The sequence below is a fragment of the Abrus precatorius genome, unplaced genomic scaffold (assembly GCF_003935025.1).
Source record: "Abrus precatorius isolate BTA unplaced genomic scaffold, Abrus_2018 Scaffold9, whole genome shotgun sequence".
Classification (NCBI taxonomy): domain Eukaryota; kingdom Viridiplantae; phylum Streptophyta; class Magnoliopsida; order Fabales; family Fabaceae; genus Abrus; species Abrus precatorius.
The window spans coordinates 29723151-29747823 of NW_020874439.1; the positions used below are offsets into that span (position 1 = coordinate 29723151).

The 24673-nt window shown below is 30.8% G+C and overlaps 1 pseudogene; it reads right to left on the minus strand.

Moving 5' to 3' along the window:
* Positions 1 to 4997: 4997 nt before the first annotated feature.
* On the minus strand, positions 4998 to 6562 carry LOC113850527 (annotated as a pseudogene).
* Between the last annotated feature and the right edge of the window lie 18111 nt (positions 6563 to 24673).

Consider the following 24673-nt stretch of genomic DNA (forward strand, 5'->3'; position numbering starts at 1 on the left):
GATACTTTTTTTTTTTTTAAATACAACCAATATACCATTGTTCAAATTTTTTTTGTAAAGTTCGGACAACGATTTCAAAGAAACATATTCATAAAAAATTATAACTAAATATACATCAATTAGTCATGTTTTATAATTAAATAAATAATTAACACAATTGATGTTAATAATTTAAATATATTTATTTAAATAATTCATTATTAGTAATCCATATAATTAAATAGAGAATTACGAACAACAAGTAATTAAATATAATTTATAGGGGTGTTCAAAGGAGTTTGATAACCATTACAATTACCTTAGAAGTACGTCTCTTTTATTGACCTTTTAACATATCATTCAATAAAAATGTAAAAGATTTTACATTCAATTCGTACCATAAGCTCGTCTTATAAGATGTTTCAAATATGAAATGTTTCTTTCGTTTTTGGTTTGTGTTTTCATTTTTACTTGCAGAAGCAACAGTACTATTTATTTTACTTTATTTTTTTATAATTTAGTTGATGAAAGACGAAAACATCATTTCCTTGCATTAGTAATTTATTTTACAAATGATGAAAAACAAAACACATAATGAAAAAAAAAAAGAAGCCAATACTGTAATCATTAACAAAAAATTGATTACAAAAATTAATATTTTGGTCAACATTGCAGTGTCAATGCCAATATGCATCTTCTTGTGGTTCGTGGGCTTTTCAGCTTTATAGTTTCAACTTATGTGTGAGCTTCGTGGTTCAGTATTCCAAAGGCCTTCATTTTAATTAAAAGCCCACAGTCTGTACCAATAAGCCCACAGTATTATGTGTTTTTAAAAAATAATATCGTTAGGATATTGATTAATATATAATTAGATTAAAAGTAAAGAATAAGAATAAGATTAAATATAAATTTGGTTTATCTGATTTTAAATAATATTTTGTTTGAAAGACATTTAAAAGTAAAACTTTGAAATTCTTTTGAAAATTAATTTTATATTTAAAATTTACTAAAAATAATTTAATTTACCTGTGATGTTTAAAGGAAAACTAGTCTATTAATGTAAATAGAATGAAATTATAACACTACCAATTTGATAATATTTACAAAATTTATGGATATATTTGAATTAAACCATTTTTAAATTCAAGAAATTTTGAAATATATATAACTTTATTTACAAAATTTAAACTGTTTCTAGTTTAATAGCCCACAATGTATAGGTGTTTTATTTTAAAATAAATATATACAATTTAATAATTAAATAAAAAAATTATAAATACAAAGCTTCAGAATATATTATTAAATTAAAAGACATGAAAAACAAAAGTGTAATATTCATTTATATTATTGTATTTAAAAGATGTAAATATCAAAAAGGTACATTTATTATACATATATATATATATATATATATATATATTGTATATTATATTGTGATAGATAGAAAAAATTAAAATATAATTTTATATTAAAAATATTTTATTATAATAAACTAAAAATGACTGAAAGAAAAATTTTGAGAACAGTATATATTTTGAAAAATAAATTGATGAATTTTACAATTTTTAACAGAAAAAAAATATTTTTTTTAGTATGAAATTAAAAATAAGTAAATATTAAAAATTTTGACTTATGAGTATTACAAAGAATAAATCAAATGAATTTTATAAACATAAAAAAGTATTTAATAGAAATTTGAAGTATATATAAGATAGTATTTTTTTTTTATAAATACAAGCATATGTATTTTTAGAAAATTTAAAAGTATATACAAGGTAATAAAGAATTTTTTATAAAAATAAAAATAAAAATAAATATTCATAAAAATTTATATAAAATAACAAGAAAGGGTTAAATAACAACTTTGATTTTCAAAATTTAGAATAAAATTAGTAAAATAAAATTATAAAAATAACATGCAATTTACATTTTATTCTTAATTAATTTTAAATTTAAAATATACACCTAATGAATTAAAAACAAATAATTTCATTAATATATTTCTTAAATAATAAACTAATATTTTATTTTTTAAATAATAAACTCTAGTTTAACATTTTGAGATTTTTCGTTTTAAATTCTTAATTATGTTAAGATTGTGTAGTTTAATTTAAATATCATGTCATTTGTTCTTATTTAGTCCCATATCTCTCTTTCTTAAGGGACTTTTGCTTTAGTGTTATGATATACATAACAACTTTTAAATTACTTTATTGAATTAAATATTTTTCCAGTCTAGCTATAGATATAGGTATATAATATGTATTAAACTATGTTAAATCAAAGCTTATATCTTAACATGCTCTACCTTTAAATCTTTTTATTCTCATTCTTCTATTATGCTATTTTAAATCAAATCTTATATCTTAGTATATTTTACTTCCAAATCTCTTTATTCTCCTTCTTTTATTTGCTCCTAACAATAGGTATCAAAGCTTATATCATAGTGTATGCTTTGTTTTCAAATGTCTTTATTCTTTATTTTTCATTTGCTGCTAACAATTGATATTAGAGTTTATATTTTAGTATGCTTTATAGTTACAACTTTGTCTGATCTTTTACATCAAAAAGATTTTGTTCTTTTATGAGTCTCAATTTAGAGGAGGCAAAAGTTCTCTTAATTTAGGGGAGACGGTGAAAGCTCTCATTTTGAGAAGGCAGTGACAACTTTCTCAATTTAAAAGAGACAATTGAAGCTTTCTCAGTTTAAGGGAGGCAATGAAACTTTCTTAGTTCAAGGAAGGCAATGGAGATTCCTAGTTCACGGGAAGCAACAAGAGATTTCTTAGTTCAAGGGAGGTAGTGAGAGCTTTCTTAGTTGAGAGAAGATAATTAAACTTTCTCACAATTGATAAGTTGAGATTTTAAAATTATCTTAATTGACTTTCAAATATAATTGACAGGAAAAGTTCTACACTAGGTGAAAGTAGATGAAAAGAATTGTTAAAATTGTTTAAGTTGATTTAAGTTTCATGTTACTTATTTTTATTTAGTCTCACATAACATATTTCAAAGATTTTTTTTACTATATTGTTATTATATAAGTAACACTTTATAATGATTTTAAATTATACAATGAATAGTGATTTTAGATGGACAGATAAGAAAGAGAAAAGTTGTATTTGGCTGCAAGATCCCTAATCTTTCTTTCTTTCTTGAAAGCTATCAACGGCCTCGCTTGAGAGAGGCCTGGGTCTCTTTCCTTTGCTATTCAGCGAGGGTCATGAGACTTTACGCAAGTGGAGAACTTTCCTGTAGTGCTCGCTAGGGAAGGAAATCAATGTCTTTCCTACTACTCTAGAGGATCTGAGGGGCTAGAGCGTCACGAAGTTGAGAAAAGGTCTACGAAAGAGCTAGATCTGGTGGACCGTAGCACGAAGAAGGTCATGATAGGCTTAGAAAAGCCAATGGAAGAGAGGATCTGGCACATACAAGAAGGTCTGAGTTTTGAAGAGTTGAAAGCAGATCAAGTGTTTTCTGAAACTTTTTTTTTTCTAGTTCTTGCACTTATAAAGATAAAGTTATAGAGTCACAGGACATGGATTTAACTTTAAATGACGATGAAATCCTAAAATTTATCTTAGAAGACTATGAATCTCCTGAGTTTATTTGTCCTGAGTTTGAAGATAACTATGAATCTCCTGATACTCCTCAAGATTTATGCCCTAATACTAAGATCCCTCTAGAGGATTATGAAGACTGGTGTTCACCTTGGAAATTGACTCTGATTGTTAAACTCCTAGGAAAATCAGTGAGCTATAGTTACTTAAACCAAAAACTAGCTAATACTTAGGGGAAGAATGGGCCTTGGTTAATTTTAAATTATTATCTTTTAGTACAAAGATGACATCCCATGTTTAGACCAAAAGATTATAATATGAAAAAGATCGTTGTTTGGGTTCGTATGCCTGATTTCCCTCTAGAACTGAATAATACTAAGTTTATGTGGTAAATAGGGAACTGTTTGGGTGCTATGTTAAAAGTTGATCCTCATACATCCCTAATTTCAAAAGAAAAATTTGCTAGAATTTGTGTAAAATTAGATCTAAGAAGAAAGTTGGTCCCAACTTTAAAAGCGTTTGGGCATGAGTTCAAAGTTGAATATGAAGGACTGCATCTCATATGTTTTAATTGTGGTAAATATGGTCATAGGCAGGAATAGTGCATTGATTATATTAATCATAGTCAGAATGTAGGGATCCAGGAGAATATCAAGCGTCCTATTCTTGCTAAAAATGAAGAAAGTGAGGCTATTAAAAATGAGATAAATAGAGATTTGGTTATGTCTAAGCAAGACAGTAGCCTTGGACAAGAAAAGGATCAATTTAGTCTCTCGATGTTAGCAAAAAAATCCCTCAGAAAAAGATCTAAATCCTTTTTCTCAATTAGCCTTTTTGGAAATAATGGTACAAATAAGGAGCCCCAAGTTGGGTCTAGATTTGATATCCTAGGGAAGTATGATTAACCTTTGAGTCGTGAATTAGATCATGAGAGTTTAAGGAACACTTACCGTCAACTTAACCATAGATTCGATCCTAAGGGCCAATCTAGACATAAATTTAGTTCTAAGTCCCCCAATGCCCTCAATCCAAATGAGGCTAGCAAAAAATCAATTAAGGCTAAACCTTCCCCGCATAGTGAAAAAATAGATAAAGGTATTAAGGACTCTTTAAACTTTAAGAAACTAGAATCTCCTAATAATAATCAGGTAAATCAAGAACCTTCTAATGAGAAGGACAATAAGAAAACTTTCATGCTTATGAAACAATTTCAAAATGTCATCTAGAAAAATTCTAAAATAGGGCACTCTATATACAATAGAAACTCTTTAAATTAATACTCAATAAATTAATAAACTCTCTAAAATAATAAATTTATCCGGTCCCGACTTGGGCCAATATAAAAAATTAAAAAACTCGATAAAATAATAAGATAATAATTTTTCGGGAGATCCCTTTATAATTTTTGGTCCCAAGAAAATCATAAATTAATAATTCATAGAAACTGAAAAAAATATATTACACTCTATTGAAATATGATTCAATAGTTGTCTGTTTTCCTTTAAAGTTCAAGTCTATTTGGAGCTCATCTCTAACTTTTCTTATTGCATCCAATAGCTCAGGTGTTGTATTTTTGTATTGTATCATAAAGTTGTAAAAAGTGTTCGACACCATAAGTGCTTCCTTTCGCGTAACAGGCTCCAAAGACATTGTATCATCTTCGTCGTCATCCTCTGCATTGTTCTCAATAATAGTACCCACAATATCTTCTAAACTCTGAACCTCCAAACATGCTTCATTTTCACCTGGGTAGTTCATTAGATTGTCGATATCCATCTTATTACGATAGCCACATTGATTGATCATAGTCTCGAGGTCTTGAGTTTCTTCATCAAAAGTGGATTCATCCAAATTTCTTGCAACGTCACTATCTGAACGAATTTTAAAGTGTCGGAAGCAATTCGCTATTGTTTCTTTTCGAACATTTATCGTCCAAGCTGGGATTGCCAAATTGATAGCATCAAGGACATTTATCTTCCCTGGATCAGATTGTCCCACCTCATAACCTTCCAATATTTGGCGGTAAAACCTTCTACGGTAAAGCATCTTGAAAGCTTTTATTATCCCAGCATCGCAAGGTTGAATCTTTGATGTCATGTTGGGTTCTAGAAGAACAACTCAACGTTTCTTAGCCCTTCAATATTTCTTGGATGTGTTGGACAATTATCCACTACAAGTAGAACTCTTCTACCATGCATCATTTGGTCAAATGAACGAACATATTCATCAAAAAGCACACTAGTCATTCATGCTTTTTTGTTAGCTCGATACTGACAATTCAAGCTATTCATGTTGACATTCTTGAAGCAACGAGGCTTTACATATTTCCCAATAATCCATAGAGGGATTTTTTCAGAGCCATCTTCATTGCAACAAATAACTACCGTCAGCCTTTCTTTATCTTGTTTTCTTCCTTCAAGTTGTTTTGTTGCCAGTGAATGATCAGCTTGTAGCCTATAAAACAACCCAGTTTCATCCATATTGAAAACATCTTTCATAGGGAACTGATCAATTTTCTCCCGAATCGATACCAATTTCTGCTCCATGTCTTGTATATCAACAGACCCACTCTCGCCAAAACGACGAAATGACTTTATGCCATGTTAGTGCTTGAATTTCCTAAGCCATCCTATAGAGAAGTTAAAATTTGAATCATCATGAAGGTACGCGAGTTTCATTGTATCTCTTGCCTTTTGCAAAATTAATTCTCCTGTAATATTCACACGTTCTTGATGCTGGAGAAACCACTCATAAACAACCTTCTCCATGTCAGGATATTTTGCTGGTTTGTGTCTTTTGATCTCTACTCTTCCCTTTTCTATTTTAGCAGAGAGATAGTCATCTGACCGCTTAAGTGTGTTTGATATTGTTCCTTGACTAACTTTCAACTGAAATTTTCTCTCAAGCCATCTCTGCAAGTCTTTTTGTGTGCTTGCAGGATTATCTCTCTTATACTCACACAACTCCTTACGTATTTGATCTGACATAGTTGATTTTGCAACACCTTTTAGATGAGAAGCCATCTTGTGAGATATGGTTTGAATACTCTAACACATTCATGTAATTTATATATGCTAAACTTGCTTAAGAATACATTGAACACATTTGTTCCTCTTGTTTACATTTACTGTACTTTAAAAGTCATTATTGATTTCCAATGCATATGTAGTGTAGTTACTAATTTACTGTACGTTGAGTCCCAAGGTTCGCTGCAACGTAATTCTAAGAGGCATAGATTAATTTGCCTTTTTGTTTGGTATGTACAGTATAATTACTTAAAAACTTTTTAAATTAATAATTATTAATTTATCGATAAATTAATAACTCTCTAAATTAATAAATTTCTCCGGTCCTGACATTATTAATTTAAAGAGTTTCTACTGTAGGATCTTCTAGGCCTTAACCTTGAAATTTTGTGAAATAACCAAGATCTTCAGAAACTTTCCCCTACTGATAGACTCCCAGACACCTCTTTATCCTGGGATCTTGAAAATACTAATAGGCTGGTGTCTACTTCTACTGAAACTGTCTTGCCTTTAGTTAATCACAGTAAGCTATCCCAATATCTCACAAATGCTCAAAACCCTATCTAGTTAGTTCATTTATTAATTATTTTGGAATGGGAACAGTACCTCTTATAGACTTGTTAATAATTTAATTAGAATTCACAATTTAGATTTTATTGCTCTTTTTGAGCCAAGAATTAGCTCTGAGAAGGTTGACTCTGTCATTAAAAAGATTAACCGTGATGGGTTTATTAAGGTTGATGCTAAAGAGTTTGCTAAGGGGATTTGGTGTTGTTGGAACACCAGTAAACTTAAAGTTAGCCCTATAACAAAGAATAATTACATGATTCATCTAAATATTAGTAATGGGCATTAGGATTGGATCTTATCATCAATCTATGCTAGTCCCCAAGAGAACTTAAGAGCTGAGTGTTGGAAGTTGTTAATTGAATTCAGCTCTTCTGTTAAGAAGCCCTAGTGCTTAGCTGGAGACTTCAACTCTATCCTCTATCAACACAAAAAAGTTAGGGATAGGTCTACTAACTTGAACCTTATCCAGCAGTTTGTTGATTGCCTGAATTTTTGTGGGTTATAGGATCTGGGTTTTAAAGGTAACCCTTTCACTTAGCATAAAGGCAGTATTAAGGAGAGGATAAATAAAGTCGTTGCAAACGACTCTTGGAGAATGCTTTTCCACAATAGCTCATTGATCCACCTTCCCCTTTTAAAATTTGACCATGATAGGCTCTAGTTAAAAATTAGAAATAAGGATAGTTTTGTTTCTCATAAAAAATCCTTTAAATTTCTTGCCCCCTGGGTCTACCATAGTGATTACCCTAATCAAGTAAGGAACTCTTAGTTATTCTAAATCTTGAAATGATAATATAAATTGTTTTCAAAGAAACATTTTTTATTGGAATATAAATACCCTTGGCAACATTTTTAAAAGAAAGAGGCGTTTACTAAATAGAATTAGGGGCATATCCTACAAATTGTCCTCCAAGGAAAACCCTTCCTAATTAATCTTATGAGATCATTATGGAATGATTATCAAAAAACCTTGGACCAAGAGGAATTATTCTGGTTCTATCATTATAAATCCAATTGACTTAAACTAGGAGATAGAAACCATAGCTTTTTTTCAAGGAGCTATTGTTATTTGTAGGCAAAAGAACCTTATTGAAACCCTAAAGGATAATTTAGGCAATTGGGAACAAGACCCTTAAAAACTTCAAGCCCTTGTTGTTTAATACTTTAAAAATACATACTTTGACCCCTGCCCTAATAGCCCTCCCCTTAGCACTATATCTTCCTTTTTCCTTCTAAAAGAATCTGAGTTAGCTATTTTAAATACTAATTTAAGTATGAAAGAAATAAAATCCTCTTTATTTAGTATAGGGAATCTAAAATCCCCTAGTCCTGATGGTATTCATGCTTTATTCTTTAAGAACCAATGGGCTTTTTTAGCCCTTTTTATCCATAATTATGTTTCTTCTATTTTTAGTAACCCTTTTAAGATTACTGAGGTGAATGTCACTCTTATTGTCCTAATCCCAAAAATAGAAAATTCTAAGCACTTAAAGAACTTTTGGCCTATCTCCATTTGTAATATTAGTAACAAAATTGTTATAAAAATCCTTGCAAACAGAATTAGGAGTTCCTTGCCCTGCTTAATCTCTGAGAATCAATCCAGTTTTATTGTTGGAAGATAAGGCATTGATAATACCTTAATCCTCCAAGAATTGATTCATTCTTTTAATAAACTGAATAGAAATAATAGTTACATGATGATTAAGTTAGACCTTGAAAAGGAGGCCTTCATAAAATACACCATTCAACAAATTGGTCTTTACCAGAATTTAGTAGATCTTATTTTCCAGTATATCTCCACTCCTTCTATGTCTATTATTTGGAACAATAATCATATAGAGGAGTTTAATCCTAATAGGGGAATTAGGTAGGGAGACCCTATCTCCCCTTATCTCTTTGTTCTTTGTATGGAAAACACTGACTCATCTTATTCAGGATAAAATAAATAATGAGGAACAAACTCCTTTTTTCTTTTAAGAATAGGAGAACCAAATTATCTCATTTATTTTTTGCTAATGACATAATTCTTATTGCTAAAGCTAATATAAATAATTCTAAAGTAATTAGTTTTGCCCTTAGTGACTTCTGCTCTACCTCTGGCCTATCTATTAGTAAGGAAAAATCCTCAATTTTCTTTTCTAAGAACTGTGACCCTCTGTTATTCCAGGAAATTAGTCTCAGATTAGGCATTAGGCAGTCTGCTTAATTGGGAAGTACCTGGAAATTCCTTTCAGCCACCTCACCCCTACTAATCAGGATTATGTTTTTTTGGTTGATAAGATTAGGAGAAAGTTTTTCCTTTAAAAAATGAATTTTTTATCTATGACTGACATAATTACTCTTGCTCAAACTTCTATGAGCATTTCAGCCTATTTTATGCAATCTATGTTAATTCTTAAGGCTATATGTAAAAACATAGATACAATCTGTAAGAAATTCATTTGGGGGTCATTGGGAGGTAAGAAGTACCATTTAATTGGTTGGGGAAAAATCTATAAATCTAAAAAAGAGGAAGACCTAGGTTTTAGAGAGACCTATCTAGTTAGTCAAGCTTATATTATGAAACTTTACTGGAGACTTTTAGCCTCCCCTAATAATCTATGGGCCCAAGTCATTAGCAATTAATTTTACCTTGGGTAAGAATCCAAATTCTAGCGGTTCTCAGCATTGCTCTCATTTGTGGAAGAGTATGCTTTCTGTTTGGCAGACTTTTTATAAAGGTCTTGGCTGAATCATTAGGGATGGTATGTCTATTAGATTTTGGGAGGATAAGTGGTCCTATTCTCAACACAACTTTTAACATTTTTCTAGGTTTCTTATCTCTAATATTGATTCTGATAAATCTATGGCTCTGTTTGCTCATAATGGCCAATGGAATTAGGCTAGGATCAAGCCTCTATTACCTGACCACATTGTTGATTTAATTTCTCAAGTTAACCCCCTGTCCTAACAAGGGGACAAGACTTATTTTTTTGGAATCATACTAGTAATGGAACTTTTTCTGTTAAATCCGCTTATAACCTTATTTCCTGCCCTGCCTAAAGTCAAGTTTTGCATAGTAATTTGTTTAATTTGGTGTAGAGTTGGGAAGGTCCTCCAAATTTTATTTTATTTTTTGTAGAAATTGGCTCATGTTAGACTTCTAACAAATGTTGAGAGATACAATCGTGGTATGACTAACTTTCTTGTGTGTTCCAGGTATAGATTGGATGATGAATCTATTATACATGTCCTTAGGGACTACTATTTTGCCAAAGATATTTGGAAGCAGCTTGTTCTTCTAGCTAATTGGGTGCCTTTTTGCAGTAACAGGTTGTTTAGTTGGCTTGAATATAATCTGTACAAAGAAAATTGTCCCCTGCTACTATCCTGGAAACTTTTATTTGGTCTTGTTGTATGGAATTTGTGAAATAATAGAAAGCACCCCTTAGCAGTGAGTCTCTTTTTCATAAAATAAAATCAGATTTTGATTATCTCTTTTTCTGCAATAGGTCTAATCAGGTGAGAGAAGCTAGTTGGCAAGGAATGGATGGCTTCACCAAATGGTAGCCCCCTTTGAGCATGCAGCTGAAATTAAATGATGATAGAGTTGTTTCTTAAGCTGCTGGAACTGTAAGTTGTGGAGGCCTTATTAAAGACAGTCATGGAAGCTTTATTATGGGTTTTCATAGAACAGTGGACTTGTGCTCTCCCCTAGTTGCATAGCTTTGGGGTCTATATTGGAGTTTTCATCTTATCACCTCTAAGAATATACAGTTAATTTGGATTGACTGTGACTCTAAGGAGGCTTTGTCTTTAGTTGTTAACCTCTAGAACTGTAATTATCCTCACTTTTCTGTCATTTGTAAGATTAGGAGGTTACTTAAAGGAAATTCGATTTATTAGGTTCAAACATATTTTAAGGCAAGCAAATCAAAGTGCTGACTAATTGGCAAAAATTGACCCTGAATATGGCGGTCTTGTTTTGTATTTTGAAGAAGTGCCCCTTTCTTTAGTGTCTCTCTTAAGACTAGACACTGTAGAGTTTTAGTCTCTTAGATTTTCTATCTAGGCTTGTGTTCTCTGGGCTTTTAAACCCTATTTATTAGAGAAAAAAAATTATACAATGAATAAAATATTTTTCTAATATAACTATAAATATAATTACAAAGTCATGTTAAATTTTTGTATTTTTCTTTCTCTTTAATTTTTTTTCTCCCAACAAGTTAAATTTTTTTTTTTTTGTAACAAGTGCTGATAAAGCACGAGCATTGATTTTGCTGTACAAATGAAAATTTTCAAATGAAGAAATTGATGAAAGCAATTTTGACAAGATGATGAAAGTAACAAAAGCATACCTTAGCAACGAGTCCTATGACAAGATGACAAGATGTGATATTTTTTTTTTTTATAACATGACAAGATGTGAATTTGACCTATATATGCTAATTATTTAGGTATATTCGGCTTGACAAGATATGATAATTGTTATATATTGCATTATACCCTGAAGGAGGTGAATACATATATGACAAAAGTTAAAAATATATCTACTTTTATATCATAAATTTTATTTTATCTTTTAAAATTTGACTAGTTTTAGGGATTATTTTCCATTTTATTATATATATGATTTTTTTAAAAAACTGAATATTTTATAAAAAATTATATTAATTTTTTTTTAATTTATGATAAATTATATTAGATGATGATGTATTTTTAAGATAAATTAAATGTAAGATTATTGTATTTTTAATGAATTATAATTTAAATTTAATATAAAAATTTTAAACGTGATTAATTATCATAATAAAAATTATGTATCTTGATTGAAATAATTTTTCGTAATTTAAACTACCTTTAAAATTTATCTTTATTTTATTTCATTGTTTATTTATTATTATTAATAATAAAAATATGCAAAATTCTACTTGATTTTTTAACCAGTGTGTTGCACTTGGGTAAGGTTTGTTGTAGCTTTTAATACAACATGTAGTTGCTTTTGTTAGAAAAGTTGAATTATTTACCTATTTTTACAATTCAAACATGAAATTTTGTAAATGATAGAAATGGAAATGCATCAATTTAATTGTTCATCTGCAATTCATAAAACAAAATTCTTGATTAAAATTTTAAGAAATTTAATTTTTTTTAAAGTAATATCCAAACAAGATATTTAGAAATGTAAAATTTTAAATCCGACGATAGGATAAAATATTGCATTTCCTCCTTGCAATTCATAATGCAAACATGCTATAAAGGAAAGGTATTCTTAGAATTTTATTAAACAGATTATTTCATATATATATATATATATATATATATAAATATATATATATATATATATAACACTCTTTTATAAAGCTTTAATTTATAATTTTTTTTAATAACTTTAAAAATAAAAATAAAAACACATTACGTGTATTTACAAAAGAATTCGGATTTGTTTCCAACAAGATAAAAACGAAAAACTAATGTGAGTAATAAAAAAATGTTTTTGAAGTGCCTTAAAGAATTATGTTTAATTGAAGACATTAGGCAGTTAATTCAAGTGATACATGCTTTATTTTTTTCAAAGCAAAATTTCAAGTTTGAATATTGTGAATAAAAAATAATTTTGCTGGGAGAGCTAACTTTATTATATTGTTAGACATGTGATTTAAATAAAAAAAAATTAAAAGAACGTAATAAGTTAAAATCATCAGAGAAAATGACAAATTAATTTTATAAAATAATTAATATTAAACTTAATGAAATTTGAATCTTTCACTTCTTTCTTTTTTTTTTGTTTTATAAATATTTTCCTTATCTTTCCTTTCTTAGTTGTGTTATACTTTGTTTCATTAAGACTTTTAGTTTCTACCTCTATTAGTGGTTCTTGAGAATGGTTCTTGAATCTAAAATTAGTTCTCCACAAGAATTACTACGAGAAGAACCGCACTATTCTTCCAAAAAATAATTTTTTAAAGTGTTTTTCTGCAATATAAATTGGCAGGTGTCAATGGTAATGGGAGAGGACGAAAATTTGAAACTTGAGGTAAAAAAGAAGCAATTCAAACTTAGAACAACAACCCATTCAAAATCAGAATAAAAAAATATACATAAAAGCAAATAAAAAAAATATTCATCAACATCAAAAAGACAAAAATTGACGTTTTGGAAGACAAATGATCGTAGCCATGGAAGAAACATTTTTGTGTAGGAAAGAAATTGATCAGAAGAGAAAGAGAGAAAGAAATGAGTTATTTGAGGGGTTGGGTACGGATAAGCGGAGAGAAGAGAAACAAACGATGGGGTTTGGAAGTTATGAGTGACAATAAGAGAGATGAGTGACTATGAGTGACTCTGAGTAGGGGGCAACAAGGAGATGAAAGAGAAGGTGTAAGTGGTTGGGAGAAAAGAGCTAGTAAGAAGTGAGTTAAGGAACTAGTGGTGAGAGGACTTGAAGATTGAAAGAGTTTAGACTTCAATTTAATTTTAAACAAAAAATATAATAATTTTAATATGACTTATAAGAAATAGTCAAAGAGTTTAAATTTTAGTTTTACCAATAAAGTAAAAATAATTTTTTTTTTTAAATACATGTAAAATTGTGAAACTCATAGAAAGTAAATTTAATAACCCATTTGAGTTCTACCACTAAAAGTGTTTTTTATATCTTTCTTTTGATAAGCATAAACAATTTAGATTGAATAGATATGCCTGTCTAATATGTAGTATAATCATGTTTCACTCATAGCATATCTAATTAAGGATGCGTGAAATGATTTAATCTTAATACGATGGTGAAGTTTTGTTTTACTTAATCTAATATTGATGCTACTTTTTATTACACGTTTATTGTCTTAGTTCTGTGTTCCAATTTCCAAAATAATAAGGCTATAAACAATAATCAACAATGTTGTCGCTGAAGTGGGAATCTGAAGTGTTCGACTTCCATTTTTTTTTCATTTATTTATTTGCAAATTATCACGCCAAAGGGAAATTCTCAACGCAATTAAAGGTCTAAAAGAAACTGTTACCAACTCATTACCAAATGACCAAACAATTAAAAAGAACACATAGATAGAAAGGTTGAGTACTTTGTTTTTAATCTATTTGAGAATCACTATGCAATCAAGTTTAGTGGGATATCCTAACAAACAACCGTGATTATTTGATTGTGAGAAAGCAATTAGTGGTTTGCTTATTCATAAATTTTGTCCAAAGTCAAGAAGGTACTTTCCATTTTCTTGGGATAGGGAAGGGAAAAAGCTCAATTTTAGCCACCACCACCCACACTATGCTTTTCTTAATCATCCACAATATATCATAACGAATCCAAAGCTCTTTCTAAGTGTAAATTTTCTGCCTTTTATTAGATGATTAAATATAGGATTTTCTTAACTTTTCTCTTTGGAGTTAAGTTACATATTTATAAATTATAACATTTATAAGTATTTTTTAAATATATTTATAATATTAAAATTATAACAATATGTAAATATTTTTATTTTTAATAAAAATTTATTATTATTAGTTAATTATCTTCCATCTTAAAGTTCAAGTTATCGTTAGCACCTTTTAATATAAGCAATAATTGTAACGACTCTATAACCTTTTTTTTTATAGGCAAAACAAATCTTATTAAAAAGAGTTCAAGGGGAACTCAAAACCCATATACACAAAAAATTACTTACTCAGAGAAATAAAAAGCAAAAATATACTTATGCAAAATGAAGACAGATGCAATTTCGTGAGTTCAAATACCAATCAGCTAACATAATAGCTTCTCCCTTACTAACAAGTGAGAACCATTTCCAGGATCTCAGAATAATAGAATCTAAGACTTCCCTCTCATCCAAAACACCATTGGAAAAAATATAATTCTCTTTCTATGCAACCACAAAGACCACACTGTACTTACCCAGATAATTAATAAGCATATTCCTTCTCTTTTACTACAGCCAACACCAATCCAATAAAGCAAGCGAGTCGATAAATCTGAAGGCAAAACCAGTGAGAATCCAAGCCAACGTGCAGTAAAGTACCAGATTTGAGATGAAACTGAGCACGTTAAAAATAAATGAGTTGGAAGTTCCTCCAAACCAAGACAGAAACAACAAGTTATATCATCATTTGAACACCACGATCAATCAGTAAACCTTTACAAGGAAGTGCATTCAACAACAATTGCCAAGAAAAAATCAGACACTTAAGAGGGACATTCCCTCTCCATAGCCTTTGCAAGGCATCTGCCGTACACTGATCTACACTATTAGGACCACCAAAAAGTTCAAATAGCCATGAATACGCAGATTGCACTGAATAACAACCTGAAGAATCTGCCCTTCATACCCATTTATCTTCTTGTAGCAACTTAATAGAAACTTCATCCACAAGTTCCAACAAAAGATTAAAGCTCGAGATCTCATGTTGAAAGAGTCCTCTTCGCCAACTAACATTCCAAACTCATCTAGTGTCATCATGAAAACCATTCTCCAATACACGTGATTCAACATTTCTCACCACTGCAAATAATCGCGGAAATGCTTCACACAATCGCACCCCTCCTACCCACTTATCTCTCCAAAAAAGAGTGTATAAACCTGCACCCACACTTCTATCAAACTTCTCATCCAGCCATGAATTCCCTTGATGAATAACCTCCAGCAAATCACGCCACCACAAAGAACATTTGTTGTGAACTGATGAACGTTGAAGAGAAGAAGCTAATCTTCCATATCTAGATTCCAACACCTGCACCCACAATGAACTAGAACAGTTAACACCTCGCCACAACCATTTACCAAGAAGCGCCCAATTAAACCACTGCACATTCCTAATGCCCAAGCCACCATTCTTCCGCGGTCTACATACAGTTTTCCATTTCACCCAGGGGATTTTAGATCCATCCTTAACACCCTTCCATAAAAAATTCCGTTGGATAGTGATAATTTCCTTTATTACCGACTTCGGCACCTTAAAAAAGGATAACGAGTGCAATGGCATAGAATTAAGAATGGCACTAATCAAAGTCACCCTACCTCCAATCGATAAATACCTATGCTTCCATGACGCTAACCACTTTTTAAGAGCCTCTAACACACCCTTCCATGCACTAGGCTTTCTCGGGTTAACACCTAACTGTAACCCGAGATACTTTAATGGGAAACTACCAATCTTACAATGTAGGAACTCCGCAGCCAAGTTTTCAAAGTCATCACCAGTGTTAATCCCCAATACAAAAGATTTATGGAAGTTAATTTTCATACCTGACATTAATTCAAAGCTACGCAATACTGCTTTCAAAGTCCACAAATTCTGCACCGAAGCCTCTCCCATAATCAATGTGTCATTCGCAAACTGCAGCAAAGAAATATCTGGTCCCCCTTCCCCAATCGTCACACCAGAGAACAACCCACAAGTCACTGCCTTTCGCATAAGAACTCCTAACCCTTGCGCTGCCACAAGAAAAAGAAAAGGGGCAAGAGGATCCCCCTGTTTTAGGCTCCGCTCAATATGAACCTCCAATGTAGGACAACCATTAATCAAAGCTGATAGGCTTCCCCCACACACACAAGCTTCCATCCAACTGACCCATTTGTCTGAAAATCCAAAGCTACGTAACATAAACAAAAGATATCCCCACTCTATCGAATCATACGCCTTCTCATAATCAAGCTTTAACACAAAACACCTCTTATTATACCTCTGCACATAATCAACTGCTTCATTAGCCACAAGTACACTATCTAACATGTTCCTTCCCGGGATAAAGGCTGATTGTTCTTCTGAAATTATTGAATCCAAAACTCCTTTCAACCTATTTGCCAAAAGCTTGGAAACAATCTTATAAAGACAACCTAATAATGAGATAGGCCGAAAATCAGATATTTGTTGTGGGCAAGACACTTTTGGCACAAGTGCTACAAAATAAGATAATAAAGACCTAGGTAACTTCCCATTTCTACAAAATTCAGTAAGCATACCCATCACTTCTTCCTTGATCACTCCCCAAAACCTCTTAAGGAACACAAAATTGAAACCATCAGGCCCCGAACTTTTATCACCCTCACACTCCAAAATCATCTTTCCCACTTCTTCCTCCGAAAAAGCATTAACAAGCTCCTCATTCTGTAGAACAGAAACTCTTGGTAAATTATTAATATCAATAGTAGGTCGAAGCCAACTTCTACTACTAAAATGAACCGCAAAATAGGACACCACACCTGTTTTAATCTCATTAACCTCTTCGACACATCTCTCTCCAATTTGGAGCGCATATATATTATTTCGTCGCCGCCTCCCATTAACACATAAATGAAAGAACTTTGTATTTAAATCACCCTCTTTCCCCCATCTCACCCGAGCTTTTTGGGCTATGAGACTCTCTCTATTCCTCCTAACCTTCCAAATATCACCCACCAACATTTGTTGACGCTTCTTCTCCACATCGAAAAGTTCTTTCACAGAATTTTTATCATCAATCAAGCTCAACTCAGTTGTCAAATCAGAGATCACCTTATCAACATTTCCAAATACCTCAATATTCCATTTTTTTAATGCAATCTTAACATTCCTTAACCTATGGCTAGCTCTCTGGGCAGCCCATGGAAGGATAATATCTCTTTTCCACGCTTCCTCCACCACCTCCACAACTTCTTTATGAGTCAGCCAACAATTATTAAATCGAAACGGCTTCAGACCCCAGTTAACTATTTTGTGCTTAAGAATAATGGGACAATGATCAGACACATCTCTGCTCAGAACCTGAATAAAACCATCTCCCCAATAATCAAGCCAGGAACTAGAAACAAGGACTCTATCCAGCCTGCTCATCATAGAAGCATCCCCTTTTATCCATGTAAATTTTTTACCCACAAGTGGAAGATCCACAAGTTCCATTTCCTGAATGAAAGAATTGAAGCCCTTCATTTCAGAGATACCATAGTCTGCCTGACAACCCTTCCTCTCTGTCACTTGTCTCACAGCATTGAAGTCACCCAATATACACCACATAAATTTGCCAAGACCCCTTCTTGTCATAAGCAAATCATCCCATAATTTTCTCTTCTCACTTAGTCTACACGATGCATAGACATTCACCACAACACATAGGTTTTCAGTAGCCAATACCTGCAAGCAAACACCCAGGAATCCAGTACCAGAAAAGGAGAAAAGTATTTTACATTTGGAAGTATCCCAAAGTGAAAGCATACCCCCACTTCTGCCAATGGAAGGCAAGGCACACCAATCAAAATTCACAGAACCCCACAAACGCGTACATAAATTACTATTACATATTTCAAGTTTTGTTTCCTGAATCGCCAAGAACTCCAGACCTTCAGAGCGAACAATCTCACACACCTTCTTTTGCTTTACCGCACTCCCTAGCCCTCTACAATTAAATGAGCCAATCTTCATTTAGTATCAAAGCGAACCCCATATTCTTTCACAATCGTTCTATCACGTACCTCCATCTCAATCAATTTCTCTCGAACCTGCTCATCATTCCCATGTACCACCAAACCAACCTTCTTGCCAATGTCTAGTAACTTCGATGCCATTACCTCATCATTACAATCTGTAGCAACCATTCGCTCTCCCACCTCTATTGAAGGATTGGAAGGATGCGAGTTGTCGGAGCTCTTGGAAGCATTAGCTGAGATTTCATCAGTTAGCGATACCTGTCCTCTAAGTTGCGATGGCATTGACGCTTCTTTATTATGATTCTTAGGGTTTTTTCGAGAAGGTTCTATGAAAACTGCGCTCTTATGTCTCTTCCCTCCTTCATTACCTCGACTACCTTTCACAGAGCGTGCCTTCCGAAGGGATTCACGCACATTGACCCTCTCTTTCTCATTTTTGGATTGAACTGGATCGACTTGCGTTGTCCCAATTGTCTTCATATCCCGTGTTTCTAGATTTTTTCAAATCAATGCATCTAATCCAAACGGATCTGACAAATTCAATCTATCTCTTACTATTTAGACTCCCCTCTCCACATTTTCAGAAGGCTCATTTACAGCATCACAGATAGCCACCGTCGGACCCATAGCATCCACACCACTAGCCCCCAAACCCTCATCCACCAAACACCCTTTTGCTGACACTTCACCCCTAATCACAGAATCAACCACACAACCCTTACTTCTGATATCACCTTCCAGCAGACCCTCCTCCTCACTAGAATAGTTATCTAACGCTTCCAACTCCATTGAACCAACCTCAGAAGAGTCATTGCTGTCCTCAGAAGAGTTAGCCACGCCTTCCTCTGTTGCGGCTAATACGTCACATGCATGCTCTTCAAGCATGACTATTGAGTAAAAACGGTCATTAATTTTCACTGTAATGTTTTGCTTGATAAGCTCAGCAATGGTAGTACCTAATTATATCCTCCCATAATCCAATCGTCGTCTTTCTGCCGTGACTTGGTCTATCTGGATAAAATCACCAAGCGAAGAAACTAACTTAAGGAAGAATAATTCACCCCAAGCATGCAAAGGGACCCCATAACAACGTACCCAAGTCACCCTCCGCACAACTACCATACTTGGGTGTCACTCTCGTAGATCATAGAACCATTTCTCCCACCACAATTTGTTGAGCGATACTGTATCCGCTAAATCTACCCCCACATCAGATTCCACCAACACCATATCATCTCCCATGGTCGTGAGATTAATATCCAACATACCTTCTCGCAGAAGAGCCCCGCGTATATTTTTTAAATCCTGTTTTCTATGAAGGCGTCCAACCATAGCACCTCTACACTCCTCAATTCGCCCTTCATCCACCTCAAACTCAAGGTGAGCCCAAGGTTTCTTCTTTTCCACCCACTTCTGCCTTATGTGTGTCTCAATTAGACGGGGTGCTTTAAGCTTTTCTGCATACGTATTCCCTGACGTCTTTGTAGCTCCTATGACAAAGGAGTGTCTCGTTTCACTGCCCTTCGCAGACACGTTTGTTCCCACAATTTTTTCCCTTGCATGCCTTGTCAAATTGATAGACAAGCGCATTCTGCCAATGACAATAGATCTAAGTTTAGCCTCCAAACTCTTGGCTTCCGCCACATCCACAAAATGCACAAAACCAAAGCGACGTCCTAGTTTATCACTCTTTTGAGGTATGAAAACATGTTTACGTGTAACGACTCTATAACCTACCTTGCCCTTTCAAGTTCCATGAAAAGGAAAGAAAAGATATGCCCATATGAAGATTAAACATATGTTTACGTGAAAAGGAGCTAACTCAATGTCTATTATTATTATTACTATTATCCCCTTCATCCCATTTACGGCACTAAACTCTTATTCATTCTTAATTGCTTATTTAGTAATCACAGTTTGTTTCTTTTATGATGCATGAGTTGATAAATATGTAATATTTTGTATTTTTGTTACTCATTATTTATAATTTATTAATAATTATATTAAATATATTTTTATGAATAAAAAATAATAATTAGTTTATTTTATGTCTTGTAAATTCACTTAATATGTATTTAATTATTAAAAAAATTTAATAGTTTAAATTAAATGTCATTAAATGAATTCAAAGTAGATATTCTATTAAATGGTTTAAATAAATTACTTTTATGTCTTTTAATATTTAAAATATTAAATTAATGTTAAGCAAATGTTTGAATAGATAAATTTAAAATATATTTTTTAAAAATAAAAATTAAATTTTAATCTATTTTTTAAAAAATTTAATCTCATACAAATAAAATTTTAAAAGTATAAATAAAAACGTTTCCTATCTATTCTCTTTTATTCGTAAATTTTAAACTTTTTTTTCAAATTTTAATTAAATGAAATATGTATTTTAATAATTTTATTCTACTTAACGATTATTATTATCAAAATAAATATTATCCCCTTAAACATTTGACATAGTATTTAAAATCATAATCTATACGAAAAAAAATTAATTCATACTGTTAAATACTGTAAAAGGTTAATACAGTAATAATCTTAAAATTAAATATTATAAACATAATACTTGCAAACAAGCAATATAATTTTTGAACTCAAGTATAGATTTATCTATAAAGTGATTATTAAAATAATTATTAATAAAATTATTAAAATTAAGTAATTAAAGAGCATGCAGAAGAGTTTATAAAAAAGCTTAAAAACAAAACTTATGAGCTTTATTTATTTATATTCAGTAAATTTTTTATATAATTCACTAAATAATTTTTATTTTAATAAATTTAATATTTAAATTCATAACATAAATCTTGCTGCAATGAGAGTTTGTTGCATACTCACTTTAATAAAACCATTTGCCAAAATACACCATTAATTCATTTATAAAAATCAAGTCAATTCAAATATTTTTATACTTTGACAATTAACCAATTCTAAATATATTCTAATACAATTATTAGTTTATGAAAAACATACAGTTATTATTTTAATTAACTTTTAATACTTAAACTTCATTACTTTTTAGTTGTTTCATTAGGATTTTTATTATCCATTTAAAAATAATTAATTCTCTGTTGAAAATTGAATAAAAAAATATCTCTTTGCATGTCATTTAAGCAAGATCTCTATTTATAAATTCTAAATATTTATAACAAATATAAAACACAGGTGTTGTTATGTAAAAAATTTTCACGCTATTTAACAATTAAAGTTAAAATTATATTTTAGTAAAATATTTATATTTAATATTATTTTAAATTATTGATACAAAACTTTAATTTTGATTGGTAAAGAGCAATAACAATATATAAGTGCACCCAAAAATTTTTTCTTACAAAAATTTTGATGCTTATTTTGTTAACAACATTAATATAAATAAAATTCATATATGGTAAATATTTTATTTAAATTTGAAAATTTTGAATTCACCTTATGCTAATATTATAAATATAAGTAAAATTTAAAAAATATGAATAAATTAAAAAAAAAATTCAATGAATAATATTCACATTTTTTTTTCAAGATTTCTAACTACAAAAGTATAGTTGTGTAAAAAAAAAAACTGAATGGTTAATCTATTATTGTGTACTTTATTTTCTCTATTTAAGATTTAATATCACAAAGTAATAATTTTTTTATTTTACAACAATTTTAAATTTTGCTATAAAAACTAAAAGGTTAAAAATATAAAACAATATAGATAAAATAAATAATAAAATTTAAAAAATCGAAATAAAAAGAAAATACAATGTGAGAATTAAAATATAAGAAAATGAGTATATATATATATATATATATATATATATATATAATGGTTGGGGTAAATGCAATGGGACCACAAAGTGTTACATCGGATTTGAATGCAGTATGATCACAAAATGGTCTTTTCCCTCATTTGGAAGCTTTTGTAGGCTTTAAGAAATTAAAGAGAGTAGAGTTTGAAGCGTTTGATGCACTCATATTTACCCCACAATCCACAATCCACATCCCCTCTTCTCTTCTCTTCACCCAAAATCCATATCCTTAATGCCACAATGTATCAAAGTCCTCAAAGTCATTAATACCTTCCATCCTCCCTCAACCATATGCTATTGAGACATACCACAACACACTAACACTCTTCATCACTCACACCTTTTCTCATTCCCCATGGAAGACATTGCTGTACCTTACTATATTCATATTGCCAATATTCTATTTCTAATACTTAATCAAGTATTTTCTTATTATCCACGTAAATGAGAATTCATTTATTCATATAAGATACCAATTTAACCACATAATATTATAGATATTTATTGAATAAAAAATAAATTTATGACTTATAACTTTCTTTTATTTATCTTGATGAATTAATATTTATTTTTATAAATAAAATTAAAATATTTATTTTTCTGAATGGCAAAGATTATTTAAGATGATTCGTGTGTATATAGTTGACCTTCCAGATGCACTACACTTGGCATGGTTATCTAAATTTAATCCAAAATCAGATTTGTTCTGTGCTTTGATAGAATTGACCTCTAGCCAATGATATAGAAATGAAATAATTAATGGTAATTTTTTTGGGATTGATCGAAGTAATGGAAAGCCTCTCAAAGAATTAACATGTAAAAATCTTGACATGCATATACTCCAGAAGATCCACGTCAAATTCCACTGGATTATTTAAGATTGCATGTCCTCTCAGACCCGATAAGTCTGATAATTGAAAACTGTAATAAATAAAGAAAATAAATCAGATTGACTTTGAATGATTCTGATTTGTGACCTAGCTGCAAAATTCATGAAACTTGGTTAACAGTTGTTTGCAGTGTAATTGTATTCCATGGCTATTGCCTAAAAGGATGAATAAGACGTTTTTGATACATGATGAGAAAAAAAGTGAAATAAAAGTGTGATAAGTATCCAAGTGACCTAACCTAAAAGATAGTTGAGTGGGCACTCCCACATATTCATTCATTCATTCTTGTGGCTCGATTTCTGTCCTCCACTAAGAGCTAATTTCATTGTCAAAATTCGTTCAATGTTTCCTTTCATGGTTCATATTTCACATTACGTGCACATTTTAGACCCATCAAAGACAACCGTAGAAGCCTATCTACCTATATCTTCCAAGTGCAAACGATATATATATATATATATATCACACTATCTTACTCTAGACAAGTCAATTCCATATAAATTAAATAAAACAAATAAGTATATATAACTGCTCAGTTTCTGCTTTCAATTTTCAACGTTCCTTCCCATAATTGAAGCCAACTAGGTAAGGCTTTTCTCATGGATTTTAGTTTATTATCAATTTTGAAATTTTCTTGAGCTTCAATTGGGTACTCGCCATGTTTAAAGATAAGAAGAGACAGGTCTTACACTTAGTACCACAAAATATAAAATACAGAAATGAACCGAAACACTATCACTATAGAGAAAAAGCTTTGTTTGTGGGATGACGTAATTGAAAACAAAATTCGTGCACAATTTTTGTATAAATATAAACAACTACTCTTCTTTCAATTAGTTTTCTAATTGTATATTACTTTACCAACAGCAGTGACGAAGGGGTCTAGTGTCCACCATTAGTATCCACTACACAATCATTATATTATATGTTTTTTTAAACCTTTTTGTTATTCTACACTAATATTGATATATATATATATTTTTTTCTATTTTTCATGTAAAAGGAAAAATTAAGAAAAATCTATGTTAAAGCATGTCTTTTTTTATATCTATTCATTTAAAAATAATTAATTTTTGAATAATATTACTAGAAAAAAAAAATGCACACATCATATGTAAGCAGGTGCAGGTTTGTAGTGCACTAATTAATCAAACGAATAGTTCTATGTTAATCTACTTGATTCCTTTTAAAAATATTTCTAATTAGTGTGCTATTACTATTAAATTTTTGTTTTTATTTATCAAATATATAATTATTTTATTTTTATTATTAAAAATAGGATTTTAAAAGATAAGGCTAGTACCCCAGTTAATTTAATTACCCCAGCACGAATCGTAGTAGATGATTCTTTGGTTGTTTGATGGAACTACGGGGGCATGGGAAAAATTACACTATTTAATTTTCATATTTTTAATTAATTTTTATTTTTGTTAATAATAATAAAAAATTAAACTTATA